The following is a 20,924-nucleotide window of genomic DNA, read 5'->3' as shown; positions in this document are numbered from 1 at the left end:
TTCATGCAATTTGGGAAAAAATAAAAAATATGCAATTTACAAAAGTTTCCCACAGGCTTTATAGGGAGCATATGTGGTAGAGAGAGAGAGAGAGAGAGAGAGAGAGAGAGAGAGAGAGAGAGAGAGAGAGAGAGAGGGAGGTAGGGAGGGAGAGAAAGAGCGGGCGAACTGAGAACGCGTAACCGAATTACAGTACAAAATACAGGACCACTTTAAATGCAGGAGTTCAAATGACAGTATCTTCTTTGATTTCGTCCAATCCTTTGATCAGCGTTAACTATGTCAGAAATGAGGCGAAATAGAATCCATAATTGAAGCTAAGTGGATCCGAAATTTCCACATCCCAGATATTGGTCTCCGGTGGAAACAGACAGCCCTTTCTACCCCGCCATCTCCAGCCCACCCCCCTTACCCCCTGGACGCATTTGGTGTTAATTCTTCATGGCATCAGAGACATGAGGGACACCGAAAGGATATTCCGGTCCGCAATAATACTTTTGTCTGCTCAAACGTTTAGCAAAAATGTTTGTTTTTGGGTTCATGTGTTCGGTGAATGAAAGTATTCATCGGTACTAGAATTTTAGCTCGTGTACTTCACATATAAAATTTCATTACATGTGTTATCGAATGTTTCATATCCCCCACCACGCCCACGCCCCCTAAACAAAAGAAAATAAAAATTTCTGAGCAGAGCCAAAAATTATTTTCCGGACTGAATTCCATTTCATTAACATTGTATAAAAACCTAATTGTTTCGGTCCTCATTTCGCACTAAAACCACATAAAGAACAAAGGCGCGCTCACCAAGACGCGCACACATCTTGAATTACAAAACAGAATAGAAACCAAATACAGTCAGTAGAGAAACCTCAAATTTCTGGTAACGAAAAAATTAATATTGAAAAAAATTATTGCTTTTATTAAGTAGCATCAAGTTAATGAGCTAACATGTATGAATGATACTCGTATGTTACATAGTATTACAGTTCTCAAGCTGGGCAAGATGCTGTAAAGAGCTTAGCGAGAATCTGATCGCATTCATTATAACCGTAAATGAAACTTGATAAAATCACGTATGTTAATACTGACTAAAATTTCACTTACGGTAATATTACAAAACTCTATTTATAGCATTAAATCATAAAAAAAGTATATATGAAACTGAAACAATACTTCAAGAATTTTTCCAATAAATAACAACTTTTTAGGAAAAAATTAGAATATATTTTCCCTTTCCTACTGTGTGACATGAAAAAAAGAAAACCAGACAGTAAATGGGGTAATAAAACAAATACATAAAAATGTGATTCTGGTTGTCATAAAAGCCAAAAGAAAAAGGTTATAAATGTGCAAAAGTGTTTGGTTTTTATTGTTTAATAGTAAACTCCACGATCTCGCAATATAGCGCACTACAGCCCTACGACTGCGCAAGCCAAGGTGCAGGAGGCATCCTGTATGACAAGCCGAAGTCCACGTTTCTGTAGGTTAATAAACTCTCGCCGGTCTCAAATCCAGATAAACAAGTAAAAAATGCACCGAAGTTTCGCCGGCGCAATTGAGTTTTGTGTCCGGTGATGGCCTCAGCCACGGCCCATAAAACTCTTAGCCACGGCCCACGAAACTCAGCCACAGTCCGATGGTGGCCTATGTTGTTGGTACCTATAGAGCTGCCAGAAATATGATTATGGCTAACTTTAACCTTAAATAAAAATAAAAACTACTGACGAGGCCACAGGGCTGCAATCTGGTATGTTTGATGAATGGAAGGGGATGATCAACATACCAATTTGAACCCTCTAGCCTCAGTAGTTTTTAAGATCTGGGGGCGGACGGACAGACAAAGTTTTCTTTACAGAAAACTAAAAAGGAGAGCTTAGAATAAGGTTAATGCTCCTGTCAAGTTAAAATGCTAAAAGCGACTGAAGTTGGAAAGAAAGCTTAGCAACGAAGTGCAAGCAGCAATAAGCAACCAAGGAGACCCTAACCATGACAAGTAAGCACTAGATTCACTTCTTAATTACTGGAAACAAACTAATAAGTACAGATCTTTGTGCAATATTAATGACTGGTAAACAAATAAAACATGCAATCAGCAACTCAAAATACTGCTGTAATTACAAACTCAAGCATACATCTTTCAAACCAAGACGCTGAAATCAAAGCACAAATTAGGGATTGGTAGTCCAGGCAAACCCCTAACATTACTTTTATCAAGGAATTCTTTTTATAAGTTTATAATTACATTCTTTGCAAATAACATGTATGTTTGTGCTCACAAGCAGACTCGTTCACAAAAATTATGTTAAGCATTAATTATATTCACTAAATGGAGGAAGGTATACATTTTATCGACTTTAGAAATGTGAGATATATATATATATATATATATATATATATATATATATATATATATATATATATATATATATATATATATTCATAAATATATAAATATTTATATATATATATATATATATATATATATATATATATATATATATATATATATATATATATATATATATATATATATATATATACACACATATATATATATATATATAATATATATATATATATATATATATATATATATATATATGTATGTTTTTATTTTCCATGCAATTATTACTTACAATAATTTGATGTATCCTTTTTGAGAAACACAGAACTTGAATATATTGCAGATGATTGCTGATAAACACATCAATTAAATTACAAAACAAACAAACAAGCACGTCAAAACGAGCCCCGATCAACCAAAAACCCTCAAACAACCAAAAACTGCCGCCACATAAAAATACACGACTTCGCGTACTATAAAAAGGAATAAAATGACTAAGCGATCCTCTGCAAATACAGCCATTAAAAATCAGATATATAGACCCGTCCTCTCTGAATATACTACACCTTAATGATTTTTCCCTGTGTGACTTTATCCCTTCTGGCTGACCCCAGACCATATCTTGCCGGCACCGTTATCACGGTCTCATTTGGGAAGGGGTTTAAAATGATAATGCGAGATTAAACCATCCGAGGCTATTGTAAATTTCATGCTTCAAATCTTCCGGGCAATAATGCCGGCATAACTCACCCCGGGCTACTCTCTGCAACCCACGGTGCCGAGCTGTAATTGGCGATGGGGACTGGTTCAGGTGTGACGGCTTTTATGGCTCAAAAATTCTCCGGGAAATTATTAGAATCCCCAAAAAGAAAAGGGGGAAAAAAAGAGGTGCGAAAAGAAAAGCTATGGATATGAAGCTCAAAGCTGATAATGACCGTTCGCTCCTGCTGCTGTGAAAAGGGAAAAGAGCACAAAAGATGTGTTGCGCCGGAGTATTTAGGGAAAGTCACAACAAAAAGTAATGTTAGTGGATCGTTGCATTCAATTTCGACGCTTATGATCATTATCAATTATTCCCTTTTTTTTACCTAGCAGAATTATGCATGCGATGTTCAGTGTATGAAATACAAAACGGGGTTGGGGAAAGGAAGAAAATGTACGATGTCATATTGGATGCCGATAATGGCGGTGATGTTACAAAGCGAAAAGGGACAAATATTCTGCATTTAAAATGAAGGAGAAAAGAGAGATTTTATTGGGACATTACTATTGCTTTATTGTTTGTAGACGGTGGAATCTGGTCACCATCACTAGAGGAAATCAAAATTATGTGTGGAAGAGGGCTCATGAAAATTCCCAATGTTAAAAACAATGAGATATAAAATGCTGGATATAAAATTATAAAATCCTCATGCAAAAGGGCAATACAAGATATGAAAAATACATTATACAAAATACATATATGTGAGTTAAAAAGACTCTTGTAAATTATCAAGCTGTGAGGAATGAAAGGAATAAAATGCAGATAGAAAAAATACATAAATTTTCAGTGATGAGTGCAATAAAACTCATACAAAAAAATTCCATGTTACAGGAAATGAGAGAGGTATAGTACTGCATTCAAAAAGTATAACATCATAAGTACGCAAGACCACTCATGAAAAATTCCTGTGTTACAAGGAATGAGAACAATACAATAAATGAAATAGATAAAATCATTTCCCTCATGTCAACCATGAGGCTGTCTATGGAGACTGACACTCAGATCCCGGGGGAGAGGTAGGGGCGTGAGAGGGGGGCGGGGGGAGAAGGGATAATAATTAATTAAAATGCGAAGGTAAGAAGGATTAGAAAGAAACACAGGGAAGAGCGAGAGGAATAGGGTGGAAGAAGAGGGACATAAGTAGTAGAACAAATATGAAGATTAAGTAGAGAATGAGTAAAAGCTGTGGAAAATAGGGAAGATACGGAGGGTTGTGGTCGTGGAAGAGGAGGAAGGTAAGGAACGAGAGAGAGAGAGAGAGAGAGAGAGAGAGAGAGAGAGAGAGAGAGAGATGATAAAGAGAGGGATGATGGGAGGATGAGGAAGAAGAGGAGGAGGAGAACGAAATTGATAAGGAGGAAAACGAAAAGATGATAAGGCCCTAGAGATGAAAAAGAAGAGTGGAAGAATAGTAAAAGATAATGAATGGGAAAATGGAATGATGAACATGAGGAAAAGGCAATGAAAGATAGGAAAGATGAAAAACCGAAAGAAATGAGAGAGAGAGAGAGAGAGAGAGAGAGAGAGAGAAACTCAATCAAGGGAAGAACGAGAAGATGAGAATGGATAAGGAAATGGGGGTGAAAAGTAAAGAAACTACAATAATTAATGGCTGGGTAAACGACCATCAAAAAATGGAAAAATGGAGAGAGAGAGAGAGAGAGAGAGAGCAATAACTGATACAACGATGGTCAAGTACATAGCCCTCTTAGAATAAAGAAACATTTGTGTGCACAGATCATTTAGGAGAGAGAGAGAGAGAGAGAGAGAGAGAGAGAGAGCGAATCCTTGCCTGAGATTGTAATGCATATGGAAATACCGATGTTGAGAGGAAGAAAAGGATATAATGATGGCATTCTCTAAGGGATCGCAGGTCGTAGCACCGAAACAATGGGAAAGACCGAGGCTCAGAGAAAGCGATAAAAGAAAGGATGAAATGACGGAAAGAACGAGCCATAATAAAAAAAAAAAGCTAAAAGGTCCACAACATAAAAGGCAAAGGAATGTTTAAAATGGAAACGCGCTCATTAACTAATGCATAAAATATGGAGGTGTCTGCGGGTTAAAGAAAGGTAAAAAAAATCTCAAAGGCATTTCTCGTGTGCAGTACTGCACACAGACACGGGTACCGTATAAATACATCTATAAACAGAAATATATACTAACTTGGGACACAGAAAACAGTATAAGTTGCTGGAAAGGAAAGGATCGACGTAGTGTTAAATCGGTTACTGCTAAAATCATGCAGTAGATATGTAAATGATCATCTCTGATGAGTGACAAATCCTGAAGAACATATGTAATTATTAGAACCTGAAATGCCTAAGGGAATAGGTAACTGAAAAGTATAAAAGTACACCGGTAAATGATAATACTTTTAATAGACATGAGATAGACAATAAATAAAGAAGAAACCTACAATGGGCATGGAGTAGATCAGTAACTGATAAAAGCAGAAATGGATCAATAGACTAACTAAAGATTGATCATGATTTTTATATACTACAGAATATCGGTAACTGATAAAACCTGAAAAAGTTATAAAAGCTTAAAACTGGAGTAACTGATAAAAAAAAAAGAACGGACCCTTACTTCATAAAAAATTGAACGTACAAAAATCGGAGATGTCAGAAGAAAAATCGTAAGAAGCAACGACACGCAACCATGATAATGATCACATAAAACCAAGCCATGAGAGAGACTATATTGATATATGCCTGGACACTAAATGCACAGATCTACGCACGGCTCATTCTGCGAAGTTAGAAAATTTTATCAAACAATAGATAAGGTGATCAGGAGATGGTCTCAGTGAACGACACACAGTTGTATAAAACGCAGCATAACAATAATTAAAAAAAAACGGTATGTTGACCGAGAGAATGAATAACTACAAAGAAACAAATATAACATATGAAATACAGATAGAAAATTAGAACACTGAACCAACAAGTCTTGCATACACACAGCAAGATAATGAGAACACCGAAATAACGAGAGAGAGAGAGAGAGAGAGAGAGAGAGAGAGAGAGAGAGAGAGAGAGAGAGAGAGAGAGAGAGATTCTTGTTAATAAAGAAAGAGAATGAAAACTGAAATAACGAGAGAGAGAGAGAGAGAGAGAGAGAGAGAGAGAGAGAGAGAGAGAGAGAGAGAGGGAGGATAGTGAGGAGAGAGAGAGAGAGAGAGAGAGAGAGAGAGAGAGAGAGAGAGAGAGAGAGTCTTATTTAAGCAAAAATGAAAACGAGAACACCGAAATAACGAGAGATAGTGATCGAGAGAAAGCCAGACAGAGAGAGAGAGAGAGAGAGAGAGAGAGAGAGAGAGAGAGAGAGTCTTGTTAATAAAGCAAGAAAATGAAAACTGAAATAACGAGAGAGAGAGAGAGAGAGTCTTATTTACGCAGCAAAAGAACGAGAACACCGAAATAACGAGAGATAGTGATCGAGAGAAAGCCAGACATAGAGAGAGAGAGAGAGAGAGAGAGAGAGAGAGAGAGAGAGAGAGAGGAGAGGGGTGTGTTGGATTTAATAATGTATTTTTGAGTCGGCAGCTAAAGCTTGTGTCAGACGGGCAGTAGGGAAGAGTGAATGGTCCTATGTAGGACTTGGGGAGCAAACAATAGGGTATCATGTGTCCGTAGACTTGTTTAGTATATCCGCTGATGGAATGGCCAGTGAAGTGAATGGCGGGATTATGGCGCGAGGGAAAACCAAATTTCTAAAGTGGAGACTCGAAATATGAGAGACTGATAGGGCCCGTTATTAGGCAGCGCGCGCGCGCGCACACACACATACATACACAAACACACACACATACAATCAGACAGACGGACGCCTGCACGAACGGACGGCCGTAAATGAATGGAAACAGAAAAATATTGGTACTGGTGGAAAAATATTACTGCAAGGGGACGAAATGGGGGTCCTACACTGGATGCATGGGTGTTTAAGTAAATGTTTGTGTGTTTAAGTGAATGTGTGTTTGTGCATGGAATATCAAACTCGCTCCGGTACTTACATAAGTGTTAGGATGTATGTACGTACATGTATCATCATCTAAATGTTTGTTTATGCACGTGCGTACATGTACATACGAGTAAATCCGAGCTTTCGTTAATATCTGTATAAACTGCTTCACTCAATTCGTCGCGCATGCGCATTCAAGTTTTAATGCGTGTTTATTTGTTGGTATATACAAGTGTATATACAACCATTTGCAGATGTCTGTGTGTTTTGCTTATTGCGTACGTAGGGCTTCATTGACTTATTTGAGGATGTGTGTATATCCCAATCAGTTTAACAGTACGTTTGCATAGACTATCTGTAAAAGTCATCTGAAACGTACGTGTATAATTGTTTACATAACTGGATGTGTGGATGGATTACTTAAACCCAGTTGAGAATGCATGTGCTTATGTAAACATATGCACATACTACAGAGGAAACCTGCGCAAGTGTGAATGGATTGTGTGAGTATCGAAGAGCTAACTCTTAATTTGAAGATACATATTCCTATAAGTTATAATATTTGCTGAAGCGTACATGTTTTAAATTCCTCTTCATTGATGTGAACATCTGTGTGTATGTTTACGATTATTTTTGTATATCTACGTGTGTATGAATTGCTTGACTGATCTAATGAGACAACTGAAAGAGTGTAAGTCTGAGTAACAGAAACGACTGTTCACAAGTGTGTATAGATACTGTGCGTTTGTTTAACTTGCTTCAATGGTTTAAGAATATAAACGTCTGCGTTTTTAAGGTCGTGTACAGTATGTCTGAGAGATTACATTATTAGTTCTTGGAAATCTATTTGTTCGGAATTTCTACATTCTTTGTTTGACAAATCAGAGTATACATATGTGCGTGCGTATAATGTGTTTATGTGCGTGTGAACTGGCGAGCGCTTGCGTATTTGAAAGAATGACCGAACTTTCTACTCGATATACCTAACGATATGTGTGCATGTGTACTGTACGTGCATACGCGCATTATAAACGCATGCAAATTTGCCTGTGTCCGAGTACGTGCGTGTGTGTTCGCGCGCACATTCCCAACTATAAATAGAAAAATGAGAGGTCGTTTGTTATCCTCTGAGAACATACAAATACGTATAAATACGTAAGAATGGCGTAACTGATCACTTGAGATAACTGACGATATATTTATGTGTACCAAGAGGTCAAGCACAATGTTTGCATGCACGCACACGTGTGTATGTGTGTGTGTGCAAGAACTGCACAGCTCTTCACTTGACAAATCCCGCGATGCGAGTTCTCATTATGAGTTGATGCAAATACGGTGTGTGTGTGCGTCTGTGCATGCGTGTGTAAGAATTGCTTAACTCTTCACTTGACAAATTTATGTGATTGAATTAATAAGGGTTGCGAGGATAATTTTTATTGAATGAATAATTAAGGACCTTTCTTTCTTTCCCGTGTCTTTGTGTGATAACGAAATTACCGAAAACTTTCTCGACATCAACCCCCGCTCGCAGAACATTAGGACGCATTACCCACGATATTAATTTGATTCGCAAATTAATCCCCAAGATTGGTCAATAATTTCCGAGTCGATAATGAAATACCTGACTAATTAATCAGTAAACTAATACGCTTACTCCTGGGCGGTACATACAAATCCTCTCGCATATTATGCATATATTCATATATATATATATATATATATATATATATATATATATATATATATATATATATATATATATATATATATATATATATATATATATATATAGGTAGACAGATAGATAGATAGATAGATATATATATATATAATATATATATATATATATATACATACATACATACATACATACATATATATATATATATATATATATATATATATATATATATATATATATGTGTATGAGATATGAGAGAGAGAGAGAGAGAGAGAGAGAGAGAGAGAGAGAGAGAGAGAGAGAGCTGCTATCGCTGAAGAAACTTTTACTACACAGGGTTCATATACAATTCAGCAGCTGTAAGTACGAATGTGGCACTGACCGTTATTCCGTGTTTTCTGCGTAAAGGGAGACGGAGATGGCTTGGACATGTCCTGCGCACAGCCAAAGAAGAGAGTATGGTAGCATCATTTTGGTTCCTGTGGGCACCAGAAGAGTTGGAAGACCCAGACTTACTCGGATGAGAAGGTAGTCTAGACATGAGTGACGATTTTATGGAAAATAAAGCAGAAGAAACACATGGGTGGTATAATTTCATAAAGGTCCTTTGTCGTCGATACATACATATATATATATATATATATATATATATATATATATATATATATATATATATATATATATATATATATATATATATATATATATATATATATCAAAATTAATTGGTCAAATGTTTGTCAACTGTTGTGGGCAGCCATACCACTGACCAGAGATATGTTGTAAGACCCATATGACTGGCGGGAATTGTCACTCGCTCAGCTGTTGATTTGTAACAAGGTGCTCCATCAGCCGTTGACTTGCAGTCATATTTGGTGGCCCACAGCTCAGTTTGTCGTTGACATAATGGGACACCATAAACTTACAAATGAAGAAAAGGCCAGTCCCCCTTGCCCAGCTGGAGCAGGAAAGATTCGTGTGGCCAGAGATATTGGTGTCTCTCGCACATTTACAGCCTGAAAAAGGCGGCAGATGGACTCCCACCAGGAGCGGCGCCACAGCGGAAACCAGGTTGTTGACGTAAGAAGACCTCTCTGAGTACAGATAAAATTCTGAAGAGGGAAGTATTGAATAATCCTTCAATTACAGCAGCTGCACTCAAGAAAAAGCATTCTGATCTGCTTGGAAACGTCGCTGTTCATACGGTACAACATCGTCTGCAGCGTGACCTGGGACTACTGTGCCGCCGTGTTGCAAAGAAGCCACTCCTCACAGATGGCATGAAGAAGAAAAGGCTGGCTTTCTGTAGGAAATATAAAGACTGGACCAAATAACAATGGCGTGACGTCATGTTCTCAGATGAATCAATCTTCAGAATGGTTATAGCAATGTTGTGAGGAGGCCCAAGAGTTTGTCCTGATATCATTACAAGTTTCCAGTAAAAATCATGAAGCATCCACAGAGTGTTATGGTGTGGGGGCATTTACTGGTAAATTGTGAGCTGTGTTGTATTTCTTGCCTAAGGGGAAAACAATGAAAGTATTTAGAAGTGCTTAAGGACCACATGTTAGAGTTTTACAGGTTACATGATTCTGCATTTTTATTCATGATGGGGCTCCATGTCACAAGACTAAGACACTAACAAAGTGGCTTGCAGAGAACAATGTATCTGTTTTAGAGTGGCCAGGCAATTCACCTGACTTAAAACCCAATTAAAAATGTCTGGAAAGTTATTAAAGACAAAGTTGCAGGTGCCCAGCCCTCAAATATGGCTGAGCTTAAGAATGAGATTAAGTTGACATGGTGCACTAAGATGGACCCTCAGTATTTCATGATCCTTGCTGATTCCACGCCTATCCAGGCTGTGTTGCAGGCTAAAGGAGAGATGACAAAGTATTAATTCATGTATCTGAATAATAAATAAGTAGAGATTTCTGTTTGTTTAATTATCCACAGTAGTTTGCTATTATTTTGTGAAATATGTCAACATTATTTTTGCTGTTAAGATTATTTTTGCCGCCACTGTATGTGTGTGTGTGTGTGTGTGTTATATATATACATGTATATATATATATATATATATATATATATATATATATATATATATATATATATATATATATATATATATATATATATAGCTTTTCTAACCATATGCTTTTTTTCCCCTTTGGAGGGGACAGCTCTAGATAAGGGTAGAGTCTGCCGGTCTCTCACCAAGTCTTTTGGAATGTAGCTACTGATAACACCTTCCGAAGGTGCAGGGCGGCGAGCTCGCCACGTCCCTATATATATAATGAATGTCCCATCGAACCTCTATGCTTAGATCACCATAGCGTGCTGTAACATATAAGATATATCTGCGTTTGACAATAAAAAAAAAAAAAAAAGAAATGAAAAAACTAATGATGGTAATAAATTCTTAAAAAATGTGCATATTTCTACATACGAACGGCTTGTAGGCTACATATCTTCCTTCCTGGGACACATAGCACCTCATGTATCCTACAGGAAGCTAGGTTCCGCAGGGGCGAAAAATGCAAGAAATAGGTGACAAAATTACCTCTTGGAAATTTACCATGTGAGACAAATAATCACTGTTCGAACGAATAGCCATCGCCCTGCGGTGTTTGGCACTCACGCCTTAGCAGGAGATACATGGAGAACTGTTGTTGCCAAGGGCTAGCCAGTCCTGTTTCAAGGGAACCACTACCTACTGCGACTAGATAAACAAAGATTGAGCCCTATTCTTCATTAGGAGGGTCATAAAACTTCAGCTGTAGCCTAGTTCGGGCAGGTTTTATCCCTAGCTCAAGTGTGACCTAGCGAAGGCAGCAACAACTTACATGGTAACCCTCACTTAAGTGAACCTACTACTTTACAGTGTGCCTTGATACGTATGTATATATATATATATATATATATATATATATATATATATATATATATATATATATATATATATATAATTTCATATCAAACAACAGAAAATTCACACATGTAAAAAAAAATAATAGTAAACTGACTATGCCACTGTACAAAGAGTAAACTACAAAAAATGAAATAAAGTTTCAATAAATTCCTTCTCCTAAGGTCAGGAGATGACTTTCCTCCCTCTCCTGTGCAAAAATATGTGGTTCAGGAAACACAGAGGAAGACAGAGAATTTTGTATATAGAAGTAATGGGTGTTAAGAACTGATAGTTTATCGTTTTATTTCAGAAGTATCAATAGACCATGAAGTCTGAAGCAGCAACAGCAGCAGGAGAGAGAGAGAGAGAGAGAGAGAGAGAGAGAGAGAGAGAGAGAGAGAGCCTTATACCACACCTGGCATTAAGAGATAACTGAACAACTGTATGATACACAAATAAATCCAAAATTAACGCAACTTCGTACTTACGTCTCCCTTGAGACACAAAGTCAGTAAATTCCGAACTGGACTTAACATGACTTTATACAGGTTTTTAAATCTGAAAGAGCTAATGATGGTCTTAAGAAGGTATTAAGATCTACCAAGGCGTTAATTCCGGATGCCAGCTAGTATACATATCTAATTTCCTTTTGTGAGAAGATACCGATATATAAGATGATAGCCCTAAGACAGAATCGTTATTTCGTAGTGAGGTCATGGAAGTAACCAGATAAAACTGTAAAATAAGGAAATTATATAAATTACTGCATCATTTATCAATAATTAAAAATATTGAAATCACTACATAATTTATCAATAATTAAAAATATTTGAAGTTATGTATTTTGAATCAAAATTTCAGTTACCAACTACTTTTTAATTCCTGAATGACAACCAAGGAACTGTAACATAGAAAGATTTACTTTTTCATCAGCCTCTGTTTCCTTCTCCTGGTTTATTTGGATCCATAGAAGAAACAATGTCATCCGCAGGGATAAAGGAAAAAAAAAAAGGAACTGCTCTTAGCAGTAACTTATAACTAAAGCCTTATTACCATCTTGTAATTTCATGGATATTAGGATTATGATAGTTCCCCCAAGCAGCCATTTCTCTGCTACTAATCCCAAAGTAATATTGTCTTAAAAAAGTATTAAGTAGTGCTTAAATCCATAAACAGCTTCCAACCTGAATGGGAGCTAATGTTGCTAGGGAAAAATCATTTTAAACGTAAGAGTGGAGATGAAATGCAAAAGAAATGAATATTATTGTCATTATTATGATGATGATCATCCCTATTTCCCTCGAGGATTAATAGCAAGACGTGACTGAGCTCAAGGATAGTACACACCCTTTTAGATATCAAATACGCCTAAATACCTACTTTATTGCAAGCCTTTCAAACAAACACTTGAGGTAATCGCGAATAAATATCAAGAGGGTTTTTCCAGCTTTCATCTGCAGCAAATCTTTACTCCAATAATTTTCATTACTTCCCTTATCAACTCCTTAAATAATGCCTACATTTCACGTAGTCGAGTAAAAGGTTCTTTGCTATCCTAGAATCATTTCTTTCTCATAGCTTTTGTCAAAACAAACATAAACGACTCCACTACCTTGACTATCAGCGAGACCACCTGATGTTTATTATCAACTGGAGTAAATTCCTAAATAAAAAATATCCCAAGAAAACCTGAATGGAAAATAAATTGAAATGTATTAGCGTCGCTAATCTGTTCTGCATCTGCAATAATTACCAAAAGAACATTCAGGGAATTATAAATATAAAACCCTTGCGACATTTAAGGATACTCGAGGTCACATAATAAAACCCAATCTTTTCAGTTGATACTTGTCACCTACTATATCAAAACAAACACTGGATCTGCAATGTGTGTGTGTGTGTGTGTGTGTGTGTGTGTGTGTGTGTGTGTGTGTGTGAGAGAGAGAGAGAGAGAGAGAGAGAGAGAGAGAGAGAAACTAATGGTTTACTACATAAAAGCAATACTAACCATAAAGCTACTTAACGAACTGCAACACATTACTGATGTCCATTGCAAGTAAATGCATTGATTACTGTTATCAAATAATGGGCGAGGACCATATCTGCTAAGTGCAATCTTGCCCTTAAATCACCGATTACAAACAAGGTTTACTGAATTACTTCATTTGAATGTAGTCTGAAATTGAATATCTGCAAATGGGCCATTCGGATTTCATAAGTGTCCCCCCTGCAAGACCTCTCCCATTGGTTAATATAATTAAACTGGAGATAAAACAGATTACGAAGTACTAAAGGATTCGATATATTGGCGAGAGCTTCGCTAGTCAACTTTTTAAATTACTACGTGGACCCAGAAAAAAATTAAATACATTTCTGCACAAAAAAAGAAAGAGGTGCTGTACAAAAAATAAAATTTAAAAACGCGGCTCTGCCAAGCCACCGCAATTTCTTTTCAGTCTGTTATTACATCGCCATTAACCTTTACGACAGCAAGTATATGCTACACTTGAACTTGATGAATTGCCATTTCTTGCCGCAGGCCCTAAAGTTAAAACTTCAAAATTCTCCTCTGATTTAAGGACACAAACACACACAAAAAATTTTTTTCTTTCTATTTGGAAAATGTCTGCCACCATTCATGTCTCACCCTCTCGTTATTTCAGTGCTCTCCTTCTCTTATGGTATCACGGTATCTAAAAGACTCTCTCTCTCTCTCTCTCTCTCTCTCTCTCTCTCTCTCTCTCTCTCTCTCTTGTATCCATTTTCATGTCGGAAAATATATAAGGAAAACAGGGCATTGCCATTAATTCATAATAAAATTGTTCATAATGGTATGCGCCCAGATATTTTGAGGGGGTTGTTGGAAAGTTAGGGAGGGTAGGGGATACTAGAATAGAATATAATGGGGGTGGGGGAGGAGGGGGGAGAAGGGGAGCATAGAAGGGGGAGAAGAGGGAGGGACAAAAGCAATTGTAAATTCTGTCAAAATTTTGGGTCACTCGATCATTTTGATTGATACTCAATCTTTTTTTGTTACTGTTGACAAGTGAACAGGAGGAGGGTGTTAGGTGAGGGGTGGGAACGGGCAAGGGGAGGCAAGGGTTAAAAAAGATCCCCTAAATTATATTTCCACTGCATGTTAGGGAGGGCTTATGCACAATGACAATTCGACAATTCTAGCTTAACGCTGCATTTAATTATGGTGAGATAAATATTCCGTTTACACTGCCGGCATGATGACGCACTCAAAAACTGTAAACATCCGTGTAATTATAATTATATATATATATATATATATATATATATATATATATATATATATATATATATATATATATAAAAATATATATATATATATATATATATATATATATATATATATATATATATATATATATATATATATATATATATATATATGTATATATAATCATACATATATTTCCTGGATACATTACTCATCAACAGCCTAATATATGAGCACCAATCATAAACGCACATACACATAAACACACATACATACATTCATTTATATATATATATATATATATATATATATATATATATACACACACAAAACTCGCTTCCTTCTGCAACACTAAACTTATATTCCTTCTGCAAAAACTAAATGACCAACACTAAACTAAATGACTCTTTCTGCATCAGAGTTATCTGCCTTCATCTGCAACACTAAATTGGACCCTTTTCACTGGAACACTAAACTGTTACTTTTGTCTGTAATGCTCAATCTAACATTTCTTCTGCAATACCAAATCAGCCTTAATCCTAAATCAGCCACTTCTGCAACATTAAGTCAGCCTCAATTCTAAATCAGCCATCCCTGCTACATTAAACCAGCCTTGTTCCTAAATCAGCCACTTCTGCAACATTAATCCAGCCTTAATCCTAAATCAACCACTTCTGCAAATTTGAATCAGTCTTACTTTTAAATCTGCCACTTCTGCAATTGTAAATCAGCCTTAATTCTAAATCAGCCACTCCTGGTACTTTAAATCAGCATTGTTTCTAAATCAGCTACATCTACAACATCAAATGAGCCTTAATTCTAAATCAGCCACCCCCGCTACATTAAATCATCCTTGTTCCTGTATCAGCCACCTCTGAAACTGTAAATCAGCCTTAATTCTAAATCAGCCACCCCTGCTTCGTTGATTCATCTTTGTTCCGAAATCAGCCACTTCTGCAACATTACACCAGCCTTGTTCCTAAATCAGTCACGTCTGCAACTGTAAATCAGCCACTTCTGTAACTATAAATCAACCTTAATTCTAAATCAACCACCCCTGCTACATTAAATCATCCTTGTTCCTAAATCAGCCACTTCTGCAACATTAAATCAGCCTTAATCATAAATCAGCTACTTCTGCAACTGTAAATCAGCCTTTAGTGGGGAGAAAATAGTGGCTGGGCAAAGGGAAATGGCTGAATTAATTGACTTATGTTATAAGCAGGCAAACGAATTACATCAGAATACAATGCAATGTTTCAGCACATTAGCATTATCCCTGACCATATGGATTTGTCTCTTCCTAAATCCAAAAATATGGATACTGTACAACCTAGAGATACTTTCAGTTTTTCATATGTTCCAACCTGAACACAGTGCTGCCCGTTTACTTCTTTTTAATGCAGTTTTGTTGGTTTGCAGTTCATTCTATTTCCTAGATAGGACTGTTGATCTGCTATTAAAAGTTGACATTAAAATTACCAAGACCTCCAACTCATAAAATATTTTGATAATAAAAGATATTACAATAAAATACTGATAGAAATTCTCACCTAAACCATTCCTGTGATTCATACATAACCATGATACGTTCATACATTTATACGTATAATTATCAGTAACCATAAAAAGTAAACTGCATAATAAGTGATTACATCTGATGCATTTTCGAAATATTAGTGAGGGGATACTCATCAATAAAACTAATAACCTCTGATAGACCTGTATTGTTCATTCCCTGGACAATGTGATGCGTCATCTATTCAAGGGAGAGGGGCCGAGAGGAAAAAATTCGGTGGTTTGGAAGGGGCGAGGACGCGAAAATAGGTTAAGAATCATTGCGTCCCCCGGATAGGAACACTTTGTGGGAATAAGCGTCAAAAGTGGTATGCTAACGTGCATACATGAAACAATTATCCGGCAAAGGATGATCCTTCTGACTAACGTGCGTGGGAGAATTCAACTCGATCCTGGGCATGCGCTTTTTCCTTTGATGGCTTTCCTTCTTAGGGTTTTTTTGTGAGCGAAGGCCACTGGTACGGACAACCTAATGTGCATTTCTAGCCCAGAGTCGAATAAAATATGAAAAGGGGATAAAAGAGTTCTCATATTTCTCACTCTCATCTAATCTGTGTAATCTGCAATTGCATCTTATTTTATTATTCCATTAATTTTCTTACCCTTATCCTTTATGATAAAAAACAATTCGGCTAATAAGCATATGAGATTTTCCTGGAGAAGTGCAATTCAGGTAGCAGGCATCTAATAAAAAAATGCAATATAACTATGCATACCTGTAATTGGTGGAATAATATCTGACCAGGAAGTAATCCACGTCTGTAAATCTTTTGGATAATAACCCAAAAACACCTTAGGAATGCGATTTAAACATTAAAAAATCTATACCATAAAGCTATCTCTAATGAGTGGTCAAGGGGAGAAATGAAATCCTTGATTCAAATGAGAACTGTTTTCAAACGGTCAAAGGTCAATGTGACTGGTAACTTGGCGCCATTATCCAGCCTAGACTTGAGAGAGAGAGAGAGAGAGAGAGAGAGAGAGAGAGAGAGAGAGAGAGAGAGAGAGAGAGAGAGAGAGAGAGACCCATCTGACAAAAGTGGAAAGAAGCAGGGAAAGATTTCCACAGAATAGAGGATCCTCAAAAAAAAAAAAAGGGGGAGGGAGAAAACTGTTCCAAGACAACTATAGTATATATAGTTAAATGCACATGAAAATAAAACTAAACCAGTGATAATAGCAATTTACATTACCACTATATCTTTTTTACATATGCGAGAATCAACACCTATAGCACAACCAGAAAGCCTTAAAATGAACAAATAAAATGCATGTGTACTTCACTGGCACAATCAAGCTTGCAAAAGAAACGTCACCGTACTAACACAAAGCCTCCATGAAAATACCTACTAAATAAGAGAAGCAGAAAAGATGAAAATTGGCCCAACTGAGTAGAAAATGAATCAATCAACAGAAAAGGAAAGCACCATCTAATCTTCCAGTTATGACAGTTCATCTTAACATAACCTGAAAACCTCTTTTAGCTGGTGAAGTACTATAATTTTTCCCCCTACCAAAAGTTTTAATCTCCCATACCTTCATTTCACTTTCAATCAAGAGCCAAAAGCTTTGTATTTCTAACGACAAACTAAAAATAATAGCTGTAGCCCACTGCTGTAGGTCCATCCGCTTGCTATCATTTCGAAATTGTTATTATTCTCGCACCTTCTTACATGAAGTAAAAAATAAATTGTATTGTAACGATGACTTACATTATATCCGCCACAACAAACTTGACATTTCTTTTTTATCAGAGTTGACCCAAGAGATGAGACAGCCACAGCAATCTGGAGAGGCTACACGCGCTGGATATCGAAGATCCGTTCCACGTACTTGGACTGAGATTGCTCAAAAACGGCGACACGAATGGAACTGGTGCCGGAGGCGATGGGTCCGTGGGGTCCGAAAGACAATAGTGTGAGTCGGTCTTTCTGTACTTTTAGCCCTCAAGTGTGAATTAGACATTTCTTTACTTTTAGTCCTTAAGTGTGAGTTAGTCATTTCTTTACTTTTAGTCCTTAAGTGCGAATTAGTCATTTCTTTACTTTTAATTCTCAAGTGCGAGTTAGTCATTTCTTTACTTTTAGCCCTTAAGCGCAAGTTAGTCATTTCTGTACTTTAAGCCCTCAAGTGCGAGTTAGTCATTTCTTTACTTTTAGCCCTTAATTAGGAGCTTTAGTCGTTGCTTTTAGCCCATAAGTTAACCTCCATATTATTTCAGAAATTATCATATCTTCGTTATTACAATCTGTCACTGAATTTCCCATCTAGTCTAGAACATTAAAACACTTCAGTTGCAATGATAAAAGCTGTTTCAAGTAACAGTTTTTAATTACCTTTTTCTGAATGAATAAGTCAGAGAAAAGTTTCAACACAGGTTTCACATAAGTCTGCTACTAGACAACAAACAAATAATTTCAACGAAAAAATCCGTTCGATGGGGATAAATAAAATCAAACAGTCTTAAATGAGTAAAGAGAAGGCAGGACCTACATGACTTTACACTATAATTCGTAATTCCTGCCATTTAAAATGGCCAGTCTTGGACTTGGAATTGAGCTTACGGATTGAAGAAACCCGAAATACGAAAAATAGAGAAATAATAGATTTAGAGGCATCATGATACCATCTACTCCAAGATAATATATTTTTGCGGTGCCTTCTTACCGTCAGAATTTTCTCTGCACCCATCAATTAACATTGCATTTTAAAGAGATAGAGTACCTAGCTAGAACACGTAGCAAGATCGTAAACAACACCACATTAAAAGCCTAATAGCTTAAAATGATAAATGTTTTTATGGGCAGATATAAACCATGAACATATCTAGCAGATACCATCGACCAAATATGATTGGATAAACATGGTTGTCTCGACAACAATGCAAGTATTTTCCTTATTTAATTCAAAACGGGGAAAATGGGATACAGTACTAAGTCTCTACTGCTAAGAAGCACCACAGACAAGTTTTCACCCAAGCTTAATACTGGCTTCCTAAGATAAATAAATGAAAAGTATGCCGAGATCTTTGTTTGATCACATCTGCTCTTAGCTGGCATAATTCCTCCCAAACCATAGTGCGACTCTTTCTAAAGTTCACTTAGGAAGACGAATTCTTGTTTGTATGGAAACTATATCAAATAAAAAAAAAAAAAAAAAAAGGAAGCCGGACTAGTAAGCAACGAGCACCTAAAATCGTTTGACAATGCACTTTAAAGGAAAAGGTTGGACAGAGTTTTTTCAATCCATATAAAGACGAAGCTTTATGAAATCTACTCTGAGTGAAATAAACATTAAAACTTCCAATGCCCTTTTTATCATACATCGTGATTCCTTTGCCAACCATCTTATCAACATGTCTCCTATTATCTTAATATGAATAAATTTTAATAAACGATCTGCACTATTATGTAATCAAAATTATTTTGCATGTATTTCAGCTGCATATCACCAAATCATAATTATACATAAAGGGCATTATCTAAAAAAAATGCTATCAATATAAATGAATTTTGCTAAAAGCAAAACCAGGAACTGAGTAGTCATCCTGTAGGTACTGGGATTGGACTGGATTGGATTATAAGGTTTAGGCTTAAAAGCCAAGCGCTCGGGGCAACAAGACCAAGAATGACAAACAAAAATTAAAGGACAAAATTAAATAAAAAGAAAGACAATAATTCAACACATTCAAAAGTTTCCTACGCCTACACCGAAACACAAATAGCAGCACATATAATTCATTACTAATTTGTGCTTCATGAATTCTCGTAATTTCTAAATAATTAGGGCAATCTTGACTTTTCTATTTATCTAACATGGTATCAAGTTGTTTTCGTCTTGTCGACTGTTTCCTTAACATCAAATTCAAAACCCGGTTTTGCCAATTAACTTTGCTCCGGTTTTTAAACAAACCTATTGCCCTTAACGCGAGTTGTTCTTTTTTTGCTATGTCTCCTTCACCTCTGATCTTTAAAAGATCTTAGCCTACATATAATCCTTGTCATTCAATTATGCAGCCTAAAAACTTTCTTTTCTCTTACCTTAAAGAAACCTTTTCAGTTTCTCATATTTCCAGCGGGCACTTTACTTCTAAAAACCAGCTGAGCTCGGGCCAATGAGTTTGGAAGCAAAAGAAGTGGGCTAACGAATTATCAAAATGACAATTATTACTCATTAAAAACATATTACAACTAACGATAATTTGGGAGGGGTGCTTTTATTAGCATTTTCAAACTATTAATAACAGTGATATTTTTCTTAAGTACAACAAACTGAACAAGCAAATGAAAATTTCCAAAGTGTGACGGAATAATAACAACCTTATAACCTTTCCGACCAACTTATGCGAGTATTAATGAATTCTCACAACGTTTTCTCCGAATCGTCTAAATACAAGAAATAAAATCTTAAAATATTACGCTAAATCTCAAAATT

General features: G+C 36.3%; 2 long non-coding RNA genes across 2 annotated transcripts in view; one reads left to right on the top strand and one right to left on the bottom strand.

The window, feature by feature from the left end:
• LOC136826937 (uncharacterized) overlaps positions 1–20,924 on the bottom strand; it is a 70,619-nt gene that overhangs the window by 10,744 nt on the left and 38,951 nt on the right. The window lies entirely within an intron of this gene.
• LOC136826936 (uncharacterized) overlaps positions 1–20,924 on the top strand; it is an 84,461-nt gene that overhangs the window by 48,288 nt on the left and 15,249 nt on the right. The window contains exon 2 of the long non-coding RNA XR_010849761.1: positions 18,245–18,407. This is a non-coding gene — a long non-coding RNA (uncharacterized lncRNA). The remainder of the gene's footprint in view (positions 1–18,244; positions 18,408–20,924) is intronic.

This window comes from Macrobrachium rosenbergii, chromosome 41 (genome assembly GCF_040412425.1).
Source record: "Macrobrachium rosenbergii isolate ZJJX-2024 chromosome 41, ASM4041242v1, whole genome shotgun sequence".
NCBI classification, from domain to species: Eukaryota; Metazoa; Arthropoda; class Malacostraca; order Decapoda; family Palaemonidae; genus Macrobrachium; species Macrobrachium rosenbergii.
This window is presented reverse-complemented; position numbering and strand designations above follow the sequence as displayed.